Below are 13,450 nucleotides of genomic sequence, written 5' to 3'. Positions count from 1 at the left end.
CTGTAAACAGGAAACCAACGTAATAGCATGAACTGAAGTTTCTTTCATCTAAAATGAGCCAAATTGCCCTCCTGGAAGGAGAAAAAAAAAAAAAAGAAGGAAAATAAAAAGAAGCTTGCTTTCCCACATCTCTGGGTTAAAAGATCTAAAAATCCATGCAAATCTAATGCAATGAAGAAATGTGATGAAAATGAAATTAATGTACTTTTGTACATTTGAGGATTTGGAAGAATCCCCCTTTCTTTTGAACATATAAAATGAAAAGATCCACAACACCCAGAAGGCTGTGAATAATTATTTTTACTAACAGGACTGCCAGAAATTTTTAAACACTTACTAAGCACAAGATTTCAAGATTAAAAAAAAATTAACTTTTAAGTTTTTTCCCCCAGATTCCTTTCCTCAACAGACTTCACATAAAGAACTTATTTCATTTTTCCCCTCTATTAAAAATAAATGACACTAATAAAGCCAAAGAGGACGCATTTCTATTCATCTAAATTCTGCAAGGAAGCATATTTATGCAGATGGATGTGATAGTGAACAGTGCAAATCATTCAGAACTGTGGCAGCAGCATTTCAGTTTTGACTTTTCTTGTGAAGTAAACAATAAGCTTGATTCTGCTCCCTTGACTTACTGATTGTGTAGGTGTCACTCAACAGCATATTTTCACAGCTCATACAAAATGTATGTTCATCTTATTTCTTGTGAACTTTCAGTAGCTGAAGCTCTGAATTGGTCAGTGGCAAACGAAGGCTATGGAACAGAACTCAGAGCTACTCATAAAGAAAGCCAACAGAGAGCTCAAATTCTTCCGTTGTTTGTACTGAAGTATTGCTAAAGTAACTTGATTTCCAGAACTAAAATGAGTTCATAATGAATTTTGGCTAAAATACTCCAGTAGTTGTGCTAACAAATAACTGTAAAATAGTCTTTTCCCCCATGTGGTCTAAGAAAAACTCTTTCAAGGAGGCAACTGGTTATGAACAATAGCATTCCTGAGAAGAAACAGTGGTTCTGTTATCTTGCTCTTCTCTCTTGCTATTTGGCAAATATTACTATCAAACTGTGATCTCTAGAACATGTCAGTGTGGGCTGTGAAATTTCCAACTATCAAGCCTGATAGGAGAATTCAGGTATTTTTAACCTTTGTAAAACCCAATCTCAGTTCTCTTACATAGTATCCAAGACAGTGGCATTACAAAAACAAGCTCATCCTGGCTACCAAGTGCCTCAAATCTTACATTCACAGAATAAGCTTTCTTGGTATAACGAGAACAACATAAAGCCTGTGGTCACTGCATGTGACAATCTGTTTCTAACACAAAGATGCTTGAAATCCACAGACAGTGCCTATCAGAACCCTGATCTTATTTCAAGGTGTGGAGACTCTTATACACCAATTCACCACAGCCTAGCCCAGTTAAGTCATATGTTGGGTTTTTTTTTCCCTTTGGTTATAAATATAAAGTCTCTAAATTTCAATCACTTCAGTGTAACACACCATGACATCTCCAGGCAGGCAGGGAGGTGTTCAGGTGTACTGCCTATTGCTGTACCAGCATTATTTCCTTCCCATGTTTTACATCATTAATTACTTCAGAATAACAATGAATCCAATCAAAACACAGAATGCCAGTGTTTACCTGATGTAAACATGCTCTGAGAGTGAAACTAGACTTTGTAAAATGCACATGCATAAAGCTGTCATCATTTACATACATCATTTATTACTCTTAGAAATATGGAGGTATACATTGTGAATGTAGTTCAGCACATTACAAAAAAAAAAGTTGGTGCTGCCAGAAGTTGTGGGCATACCTCTTGTATCATTATTTTCATGTGATGGTTTTAAGACTGTCTTTTTATTTTTTCCTCACAAAGTTCAAGCAGAGAAAGTGAAAGAATGTAAATAAATCACTACTGGGTATCAGAAGGCAAAATAATGATTATTCTAAACACTTCCATTGGAGAGAGAGAAATGTTTAAGAACTACTACTCAAAACAAGGTTGGGGAGCTGGGCAGTCTGGGACTCTGCTTGCTTACTCGGTTTCTGTCTGCCTGCTTCTTCTTTTCTGGCTGAAGACAACACACTGACCTTGACAAGCTAAGTCTAACAGCCTCTCTGCTTCTTGACTCTCTGCCTTCTGCCTGGGGGAGTCCAGAGGGATTCCTTCTGGCTGGGGAGGAGGCTCCTTGGGGGAAGCAAAGGGGGCTTGGTTGTGCTTTACTGTTGATTGTACATATTTGTAAATGTTGAGAATAATCTATATTTGTACATATTCATTGCATTTCATCATAGATTATAGTTTTGCTTGTAAATACAGCTTTCATTTGCTTCCAGAATGAGCTAGCCTGGTTATTGTTGGTGTGGGACAGGGATTTCAGCTCTCACACTGTTACATTATACCTAATGGACTTTATGCTACTTTGTATTATCCTCTCATCAACCTTTGCTTGCTGATTTTCTCACAACTGTAATTGAAAATTGTGAAGTTCTTTTATCTGGGAGTTTTTTCCCCTGCTATTTTCTTCCATTTCTTCCCTGGATAAAGTAATTCTGTGAAATAAAATAATTTAAGCATATTACCTGTCAACTTTAGGTTTTAGGTATATAAACATGCATTTATCTTCTTATGATTGCTCAAATGAATGGTAAATTTAGTGAGGTAGAACTGAGACCCTGGCACTTTCTAAGAACCACAATTAGACAGATAAGAATTTGATGATCTTGCAGCCTACTGATAAAAACACACAGTTAAACTATAGTCTGATTTTTGTTCATTCACGCTATTACAAGCCAAGTATATAAAAGGAGGGAACTGAAGTAATGCAAATGATACAAAAACATCTTAAAATGGTATTCATCAGTACTTAAGCTAAACATCTAGCAAATTATCTTCTCATTCAAGTGTTTTTGATGTTAATATCTTTAATTATTTTGCACACCCAGAACAGATTCTATGACACGACTTCTGTGCGTTGTTAAAAATGGCAGCAAGACAAAAAAATATTTTAGTAACTATTATCATAAAATATTGACTTTCATTTAAACAGAAAAATAAGCAACCTGATTGGTAACCAAAACATTAAGACTAATAAAAGCACTGTAAACTTTATCCTGCAATTCTTCCAAATAATGTTTGCTTATAGCAATAAAAATATGTACGATGATGTGCTAGATAGGATCCTTTTATGGTGATTAAATAAACCCAGTGATATTTTATCTTAAAAAAGCCATCAGACTTGCAAAGAAAATACTTATTAGTAATTTGAAAACCATGTTATGCTACACTTGCATTTAATAAGGTAACAATTTATATTTATACTGTACCTTTTATCCCAAAGCAATTTACAACTTACAGCCAGAGATTATCACTTCATCTCCAGTGAAACTTGGCAACTGTGAAGTGTTGCTCTGTACTATAAAGCAAGAATTCTGGTAGGTAACAATAAATATAACGTTCCAGTTGAAGTACAACTCTTACACTTATACCTCTAATTAAATCAAGTAAAAACATTAAATTATTTTTCTGAAGTTTCATTGCCTTTTTACCTAGCACACACTTGCAAAATGAGAAACAGGTTCTATAAAAAGTAGAAAAACTTTTCCTACACCCCCTTATAGATTATCTGAAACAAACATTTTTAGTATATTAGTCCAGTAATGACTCCAAACGTGCCACTGAATGTATGGGTAAAACTTCCTGGCTTGCTTCCTGTGTACAGCTATGGCAACAGTACTAAGGAGGAGCTTGAGATCAGGAGTGATATTTAGAATTACCTCTAACGTTCAGGTATCTTATTAAAGACAAGGTTTAAGAAAGAAAATAGCTACACCAAGTATTCAAAATGTCACAAGTTAGGCTCTTTTCACTAGAATAATCACGTTACTTTAAAACAAATACAATTTGTACACTTCCATTTTCCTTTCAGTTACTGTCTGGAATACATATTTTCAACTTATACCCTACATCAAGAGAAATCATAGAATCATAGAATGGCCGAGGTTGAAAAGGACCTTAGAGATCATCTACTCCAACCTCCCAACCATGGGCAGAGATGCCTCTCAACCAGACTTGGCTGCTCAAGGCCTCACCCAGCCTGGCCTTGAACACCCTCAAGAAAAGAGGTATCCACAACCTGGGCAGCCTGTTGCAGAATCCCACCACTCTCATACTGAAGAACTTCTTCCTAAGATCCAGTCTAAACAATGCTCCCTCAGCTTAAAACAATGAAAAATTGCTCCTTAAAAAAAAAAAAAAAAAAAAAAAAGGACAAAAATACTGGCTAGCTTGTTATAAGGTTAAACACAGTAAGTTTTGGGTTTCCAAGAAAATTTGGCCTGAGAGTCACTATGACTGAAATTCATGCTCTTCTATAAGGAAAAACAAGGGCATGTAAATTTAAAAGATTGATATAAAAAAGATCTTTTCACCTAATCATCCTGTGGAACCACCTGCCCTAAGACACTCTGAAAAATGAAACATGAGCATAAAACTTAAAATAATAATAGATCATTTCATCCTCAGCATGCAACACAAAGTTCTTCAGATAAATAAATGTTCAACATCAGTATGTAACTTCAGGATATAACCAAGCAACCACACATTTAAGTTGACTAATGCAATGCTATGTAAACGTTTATAGCCTCTTAAAATAAGCAGTTTTGTCTCCTTTGGAGACAAGGAGACCTCAGAAAGGAAAGAAGAGTTTATAAAAACCTACACAAAAGTCCATTCCAGTTCCAAGATCAGAATGTGATTCTTGCCCTGCGGCCTACACAGTGCTGTGATTCAGTTAATCTCCTACTACAGGACGGAAAAAGGGAATCACTGCAACAAGAGGCAGATCTGCAACAACAGACAGATCAGTGATCTGATTGATTTAATTTCATAGGATACACAGCAATCCTACAAGAAGTGGTCATACTGTTGTTTTCATGTTTAGTAATAGAAAGAAAAAGTAAAGCACTAATTGATCATCTACTGTGAAAAGATTTGGAGAAATACTTATAGCAGCACTGTGAATACCCTGTCAGAATAAAGCATGCATTTCCATGTATATCTCGGAGTAAATTCTTCATGCGGTCTGACAAGGCCATTTTGAATTGATCACATCCAGTTCTTCTCAGACACTCATGCATAAACACTTGGTACAACAACATTAATGAGCAATGACATAAGGAATTCAGGTCTAACCAAATAGAGTCCCCATCTGAACAGTTACATGCTTAAATCCTTAAACTCCCTGCCCCCCTCCCTTGAGCAAATAATTCCTTTTTTTCTTTAAGGGTGATAAAAACATTTGATAATTGTCATTTAGTGTATTTTCTTCAACACTCTCAATAAAAGTACAAATAATAAAGAGAAGTGTGACCAGTACAATGGAGCCACATTCCTCCTCGCAGATTGCATCCATCCCCTCTCTCATTCCACATCAGGCTAGTTCACAAAGACTTTGGAAGAAGTAAAATTGACGCAGAGTTCTAGTAAATCAGCCTAGCCAGAAAAATCTGGGCTGCAGTGATGATCAGAGGGATGGAGCACCTCTTGTATGAAGACAGGCTGAGAGATTTGGGTCTGTTCAGCCTGGAGAAGAGAAGGCTCTGGGGATGCCTTAAAGTGGCCTCTCAGTACATGAAGGGAGCCTACAGCAAATCTGGAGAAGGACTTTCACATAAGAGTATGTGGTGACTGGACAAGAGGTGATGGTTTTAAACTAGAGCAGGGTAGATTAGGAAGAAGTTCTTTACTATGAGAGTGGTGAGACACTGGAATGGGCTGCCCAGAGAAGTTGTGAATGCCTCATGCCTGGAAGTGTTTAATACTAGGCTGCATGGGGTTTTCAGCACCCTGGTCTGGGAGGAGGTGTCCCTACCCATGGCAAGAAGGGTTGGAGCTAGATGATATTTAAGGTTCCAGTTCATAGTTTCACTTTCATTTTATTTCCTTTCTGCAACTGTCAACTTGTATTCTGTATTCTACTTCAACTCCATATTCTACTGAGTTCAGAACAAACAAACAAACAAAGGCAGCACCTTAAGCTAAAAGGTTTTAGTAATTCCTAAGAGATTCATAGCCTGCAACACATACTTAATATTCAGATATTGAAATAACATTACTTTGGTTACATATAATCAGCAATCTAAAGGGTCAAAGGACCTTACAGTTCACTATGCTTACGCTGATCATCTCCAAGTGTTCAGTCAGAGAACAAAATTGTGGACAGTATCACAGGAGCTACAGACGTATGCCACAAACTGTGTGTTCCCCACCCACAGAACATCTTTGGTTGTCAGAGCCACTTGGAAGTTTCAGGAGATATGTACAATGTAAGGAGATCAATTATCTGCCACTTGGCTTATTATAGGAAAGTTAAAAATATTTCAGGCCTGATTTATGTAAAAATCTGTGGATTGCTGAAGGTATTCTGGGAGAACATGACCCAGGATTTCATCACCCGTATCAATAAGCATGCAAAGCAACGGATCAACCATCACTGATGACATCTGTCTTCTGAAGACCAGGAGTACAAGCCATATCTTACACTGCTTACAGTCAACGTAAGACATTCTCACTTTACATTCTGCACTGACAAAGGAACATAAAAATAATGTGATACAGATAATTTCATCTAAGGTAAGGTTCCAGTAGGTTAGCACCCACTTAGACACCACCCTAGTCACTTGTTCTTAAAAATAGCAAGTAATGTCTACCTCTTTTAGTACCCAGATTTGGTCCAGTCATCAAGGATAAATCATATCTTCAGCTTAATCTGAAAAGCCTAGGCTTAAGTTGTTTTAAACTTTTACTTCATTTATAGACTGCAGGCTAAAAAGCCAAACCAAATGCAAACCAAATACCAGTCAAAACATCTTTAACTTCCTGAATGTGAAAATTAAATTGCACTGTTATTTTGCTGTTTCTGTCAAACAGGAATGGAAACTTCCTCCTATTTTGCTTCATGCTTTTTTTCCCCCAGAAAAGAATATTCCAATTACCATTTCAGAATAATAGTTTCACTAAAACTGACATTCCTTAGGGGGTCCCACTTAGCGTGGAAAACATTTACCTCTGCTAGAATTTGCATTATACTGATTCTTTTATCTTCACTTTTCTTCTTTGACATGAACACCAGTGCACATAGGATAAATTTTTGTCTCTGCACACACTGCTCTGTAGACCCTGTAGCATCCTGCTGAGCTCAAACATTTTGTATCTGCCTAAAATAAGTTTGAACTAAAAAGTGATGGATGGCTGGACCTTTCATTCAACTTATTGCATGGAGAAAAATATATGGTCCCCCCAAGCCAATGGTCCCTTTTAGTACTCATTGCACAAGAGTACATTTGTTTCAGTATCACCATGCAAGCTCACACTTAGCTTTGACAAGTAATGCATTTGCAAGAGAGCACGGACTGTTGGTACCCATTACCCTGGCATTCTTGCCACAGATTGTGCAGTTCAAGCTATCTCCCAAGGCTCTGCAATACCTCACCTTCTTCCAAGATTCTCAATTGTATATAGAATACAAAGAGTCGAAGAGAAACTATGGTACCTGTTGTGAACATGAGGTATGCCAGACCCCAGCAGACGAAAGTTGAAGTTGTTACTCCTCACACATGGAGAGGCTGCAGATTCCATATGACCCTCTCCACTTTTAAATTATAGATTTTCCACTTCAAACAGGTTCTGGATTTCTGAACCAACAGATGATTAATAGTTTGAACACAAAAAACTTCAGCAAGAACTTAGCAAATCCCAGAATTTAACCTACAAAATGTATTTGACTACCTGCCTGAAATTAAAGGTTTTTAAAGAGTAGCTGTTCACTGCGATGTCTTGCACTGTGTTTAATCAGATATTTGTTTATGCAGACAAAAGTGGTCTATTCCATACACATCCTTCATTTAAACCAAGATTCGTTTTCCTTTGCATATCACACCACCAAGTGGCCTAATGCTCTTATTTTTTTTTCACTATGTTTCCTCCAGCGACACCAGTAGACAAACCAAAATAAAATAAAAGAGCTGAAATGATACCCAGATTTAAAAATTAACTGCAGCTTAATCTGAGAGATTCAGATACACACTTGTATGGCACCTATGACAGCTTACATGGTCAAGCTTAATACAAGTGTAAAATGTATTATCTGTTTCTCTTCTTACGAAAACTTATAACTAGAGCTCAGATTTTCCATCCTCATTTTCAATGCCCAGTCTTACACTGCTACAAAGATGGTGTGGCTTTATCTGGAAATCTGCTCTGTGTTTAGACAATTTTTAACTCTCCACTTAGACAACATTGAGATACATTTTTTTTTTCCAAGTTAAAATAATGTATTCCTTAAGCTACCTCACAGAGAGAAAGCTATTAAGAGTTAAATACTTCTCCAAGCCTGTGGGAGACATTTCTTTCAACAGGATTATAGTAAAACTTTTGCCAAGCAAAACTTTGGCCCTTGTTTCAAGCACTGAGAAAAGACAGTAGCCAGGTCACATGCAGCAGTCACATAGATTTGTGCTGAATAAGCACAGGAGTAGAGCTACTTCTCTGGTACATGGCTACAAGCATACAGTAACCCCCACGGGAAGGTTCTGGTCTGTATTTGTTGCAGTGATAGCTGCTGCCCTAAAGACCTCAGAATAAGCTCGAAGTAGAGGAATATAACTATTAAGCAAACACCACAATGGGATGCAGATTTCAACTATACCCACTCAGGTATAGAAGCGTAATTTGTGTTTGGAACTGACTAGCTAAATGGAAAGAAGTGGAGAGGAAATTACAATCAAACAGGCAGGGCTGGACAGCTCACCACAGAAGACAACAGAGCATTGAAAAATGGCCTCTGCCAGTAACATCTCTGCTCCTTCAGGAAATTACCTACTGCAACTGCAGAGGCAGGCTTAATTTCCAACTTCTTCACTGCTCAGGCTTCTCCCTTCTTTTGCTCCAAAGCCTCTACTGGACTAGGGAGAAGCAGGGATGGTGGTTAAACACCATTTGTGCATCCATCTCCACTCATGGGATAAGCCATATAGAACCAGATGAATCCTGATTAATTTTCCCAACCTGCACAGCAATAACAGCCAAGAATCAAGGTCATAAATGTTTAAATTTTATGCAATTTCATGCACGTTTAGCAAAAATTTAGTTCAGAGGTATGCAAAAGTTAAAAAAAAAAAGTTCAAAAAATCACTTCAGAAGAGAGTTATTAAAAGAGGTGCCCACAGGACTTGGATAAGGTCACAAGAAAGATATTTACAAAATACAGATTTACAGAATACGCATGCATGCATTTAACAGCATGACCACTATGATTGATCTATGGGACAATAACAGATTCATCCATAATTACAACTGAATTACAGCCTTATTAGAAAGTTTGTTGCAGTCTTAAGGATCTTGATGTAGATATCTGCCTGTTATCATGAGTAAATTAATTACTTTTCTAGGACAACACAAAGTGTCATTTTTTTCACCACTACTAATTTATGATGTGTTTCTAAATGGGACTTACCAACCCCACAATAAGCAGCACTTCAGTGCAAAGTTAAAAATAGAAAAAGGATCATCATGAATGATGAGACAAACTATTTAAACTTATGGAAAAACTTCCATCTGCCACACTAGATTTTGTCAGGACATACACACATGGAAAATGACAGCATCCCTTTAATATTCACAGAATCAAGAGCATAGTCGCATATTGAATCTTTCAGGTGATGAGTAACTGATTAAGAAGTCATACTGATAAAGATACATGAATCAATAAAATATTTACAGCACCTTTTACCTGAACCTTTGTGTTTGGCTACCTTTAGAGAGTGTAAAATATTGGTTTGAAATAAATGTCTGTCACTAAAAATATTTATCCTAATGTTTCTGTGTGCCATAGGCTACAAAGCAACTCTCCTTCTGAAAAACCTTCCAGTGCCCTTAGTATCCCAAGCTTCTACATGCTTGCAGACTCCTGAAAACCCTCTTCCAGAGATTTTAGAGCACTTGCCTCCTGTGCTTTGCAGTGGTCTTAGCATACTTCTGCTGTTACCAGAATCTACTTGTTCCTCATAGAGTACACTAGAAATCAAAGCAACAGGGTATCCCTGTTAACACATTAAATTATATTGGTTATGCTACATGCACACTGATCAAAGACAAACCCACAAACGACTGTGCTTATTGCATCCTTCCTTGCTCAATGTTTTGGAAAAACACTGTGACCAATTTAAATAATTACACTATTTGCTGTCTAGTTAAATGAAAATACACTAATATGATCTTACAGTACTCAAAAGTCTCACTCTAAGTTCTTTAAGAGATGGAAGAACATACATGTGAAAATACTTGGACATCTGTTTTCAAATATTTTGTCCATCACTCCTTGTGGCTAACAGTAATAATAACATGCATTATTGTCTCACTCAGTTGCTATAGAAACTTGACACTGACTAAGATGAGGAACATGGTCCTCCAAAAAAAAAATGCAGTGAACTGAAATTATTAATTTTGCACATTCAACCAAAAACCATGAGACCCTGCATTTCTAATACCAGAGAGTGATAAAGCACTTCACAGGCTTACAAACAGCATTTTAGAAATTATGCCCAAATAGACTTTTTCTAAATAATATTGTACATGAAAACAATGTGACCTGAAGCAGGTCTTTACCCAGCTGTCTGATTGCTAGCAAAAAGTATTTCAAAAGGCATAGGTAAGAGCTTTCAAAGAGGCTATTCAGAAGCAACTGTTGACACAGAAGTTCTTATCCTAGCCCAGGCTCTGTTTTTTTGTGTACATAAGCTGTGACAAATTTCCTTCTTACTCTGGATGTAATTCTGGAATCTAAATATCTCTGTTAACATTAGCGAAACACATGCACACTTCATGCACTTCAACTTCCAGTCATAGTAAGCATTCTACCATTTCATTGCATTAGCAAAAATCACACAGCTTCAGCTGGCAGAGATGCTGTCACAAAGCTCCACAGAGCAAGTACCAATAAGAGCTGTTAACCTTCCTAGGTGACAACAAAGTAATGTTGCCTTTTTCTTTGTATTGATAGAAGCTTCTCTATTTGCATTCCTTCAGCTAGAGCTGCATTTTGCTCCAAAAGCAAATCATGCAGGAAGGATAAATTTACTTCAAAGACTTGTGTAAAAGACATGATAATCTCCATCAGCAACTACCCAAACCAAGTTTTACAACTACTGCACAAGAAGTTCCACCTCACATGATGAAGAACTTCTTTACTGTAAGGGTCACAAAGCACTAGAGCAGGGTCCCCAGAGAGGTTGTGGAGTCTCCATCTCTGGAGACTTTCAAGACCTGCCTGGATGTTTTTCTGTGCAACCCACACTAAACTATGTGGTCATGTTCTGACAGGGGGGTTGGACTCAATGACCTCCAGAGGTCCTTTCCCCCCTAACATTCTGTGATCCTGTGAACTTCTTTACATACAGAAAATAATGAGATGACATCCAGGAAAGTTACAGAATTGTAAAGAGCAATAAAGAAACTTCTATACAAACAGAAAATAATGAGATGACATCCGGGAAAGTTATAGAATTGTAAATAGCAATAAAGAAACTTCAGGTAAATTTGTATTTTCCAGCTTGAGTTCAAGACTGTTGAAAGGAAAGAAATTTGAACGCTCCACTAATCTGACATCTTGTAGGAGGTCTTGCTGCAACAAGGTCTTGTTGTACAACACAGATAGGTACAACTTCTCCTCTCTGTGATTTAAGTTGAAAGAAAATGAAGAAGAGAAGAAAGAGGAAAAGGAGGGAAAAGAAGGGAAAATAATTTTGAAGAAAAATGAAGAAATATAAAGAAAAATAAAGAAAAATAAAGAAAAATAAAGAAAAATAAAGAAAAATAAAGAAAAATAAAGAAAAAATAAAGAAAAGTAAAGAAAAAATAAAGAAAAGTAAAGAAAAATAAAGAAAATATAAGAAAGTAAGAAAGTAAAGAAAAGTAAAGAAAAATAAAGAAAAATAAAGAAAAGTAAAGAAAAATAAAGAAAAATAAAGAAAAATAAAGAAAAATAAAGAAAAATAAAGAAAAAGTAGGGAAGTATGGTATGATAAAATTAAATGCTCCATTCCTCAAGTGATGCAAAATTATACACCTCAAAGTGAGGTTTATACTACAATTACTTCAAACAACAACAAGAATGCTCTAGAAGATCCTACACTATATATACGGTATATTTTTGCTGTGTAGGGATTAAATCTTGGGATTGTCATATACAGAAAAAACCCCACCCCAACAGATCAATTTTTTAAGGTTCTATAAGCTAACTGCTCTGAGAAGCAAGAAAAGGCATTCTAGGGCCACACCTGGCCAACATCCCTAGTTGTAATTTCATCATCAAACACAGATAGCCAGGCTCCCACCCAGTAGCAGTGTCTGGTTCAGACCTTGATGCTTATCAGCAAGTTATGCTTTCCTATTTCCAACATTTGTGCTTCCAACAAGAAGTCAATTAAAAAAATCCAAAAGTCTAAGAGTCAGGTTTCCAAGGAAATTGCCAGATTAATTTAAACAGTGTAAAATGTAGATTATTTGAATGTGGGGCTTTTAGCTGACTTCCAAGTTTCTAGGGGTTGCCTACACCACATTTCCAAGTCTTTTTCTGTAATAACAGTATGTAAGAGATTTTATTTCAATGAAAGTTTAAAACTACAGGTAAGTACAGCTAAGATTTCAGTAGATGGGAATTTAGCAAAACATTAAACAGTATGAGACTTGCAATAAATCTGAAAGAAATATTCAGCCTTCTGAAGACTGATAGCTGTCTGCACTGACATCTCTTCTGCCATGGCACCAGGCATAAATTGTATCAGCAAAGCTTTAGCAATCTTGCATCAACTCTGAAAACCACCAGCTTTCACTTTTACTGGGCAAAAGCATAATTTGTAAACAATGTGATGTGTTGTTGAAAAAGAACATCTTACTTGAAAATATGAAAAACTATTGCTAGAAAAGAGAAAGACACAGTAAGGCTTGGGGTTTTGGTGTGGGTTTTCTGTTTGTTTGTGGTTTTTGTTTTGTTGGGGTTTTTTTTATAGTGATACAACAAAGTACTTTTCAAACATGCAAACAAAAATTGTTCCAAGTCAAATCCAGCCTTTGCATTGACTTGTAAAACATTCAGGACTTCTGCCTTTCCTCTTTGCCCAACTGCATTCCCCTGAAATTTGAAGGACTGCCCCTGATCAGGATTGAGAAGACACAATGTATTGGAAGAGGAGGCAAAGACTCTTAATGCTCTGGTGCTGCAAGAGGTAATAGCAGAGCCAGCTGAGTGAAAGGGAATATAGGCTTGTTTCTCAAAGAAGGGACAAGACTAAACAGTAATGCTGAGAAGTACAGCATCCTCTCTTTCCAAGCTGGTCCAAGCTGAACAGTGCTTTGAGAGGCTGCATATGTGGTTTTGAGGGG

Source organism: Indicator indicator, chromosome 19 (genome assembly GCF_027791375.1).
Source record: "Indicator indicator isolate 239-I01 chromosome 19, UM_Iind_1.1, whole genome shotgun sequence".
NCBI classification, from domain to species: Eukaryota; Metazoa; Chordata; class Aves; order Piciformes; family Indicatoridae; genus Indicator; species Indicator indicator.
The sequence above is the reverse complement of the archived record's forward strand: the minus strand, read 5'-3'. Positions refer to the sequence as shown.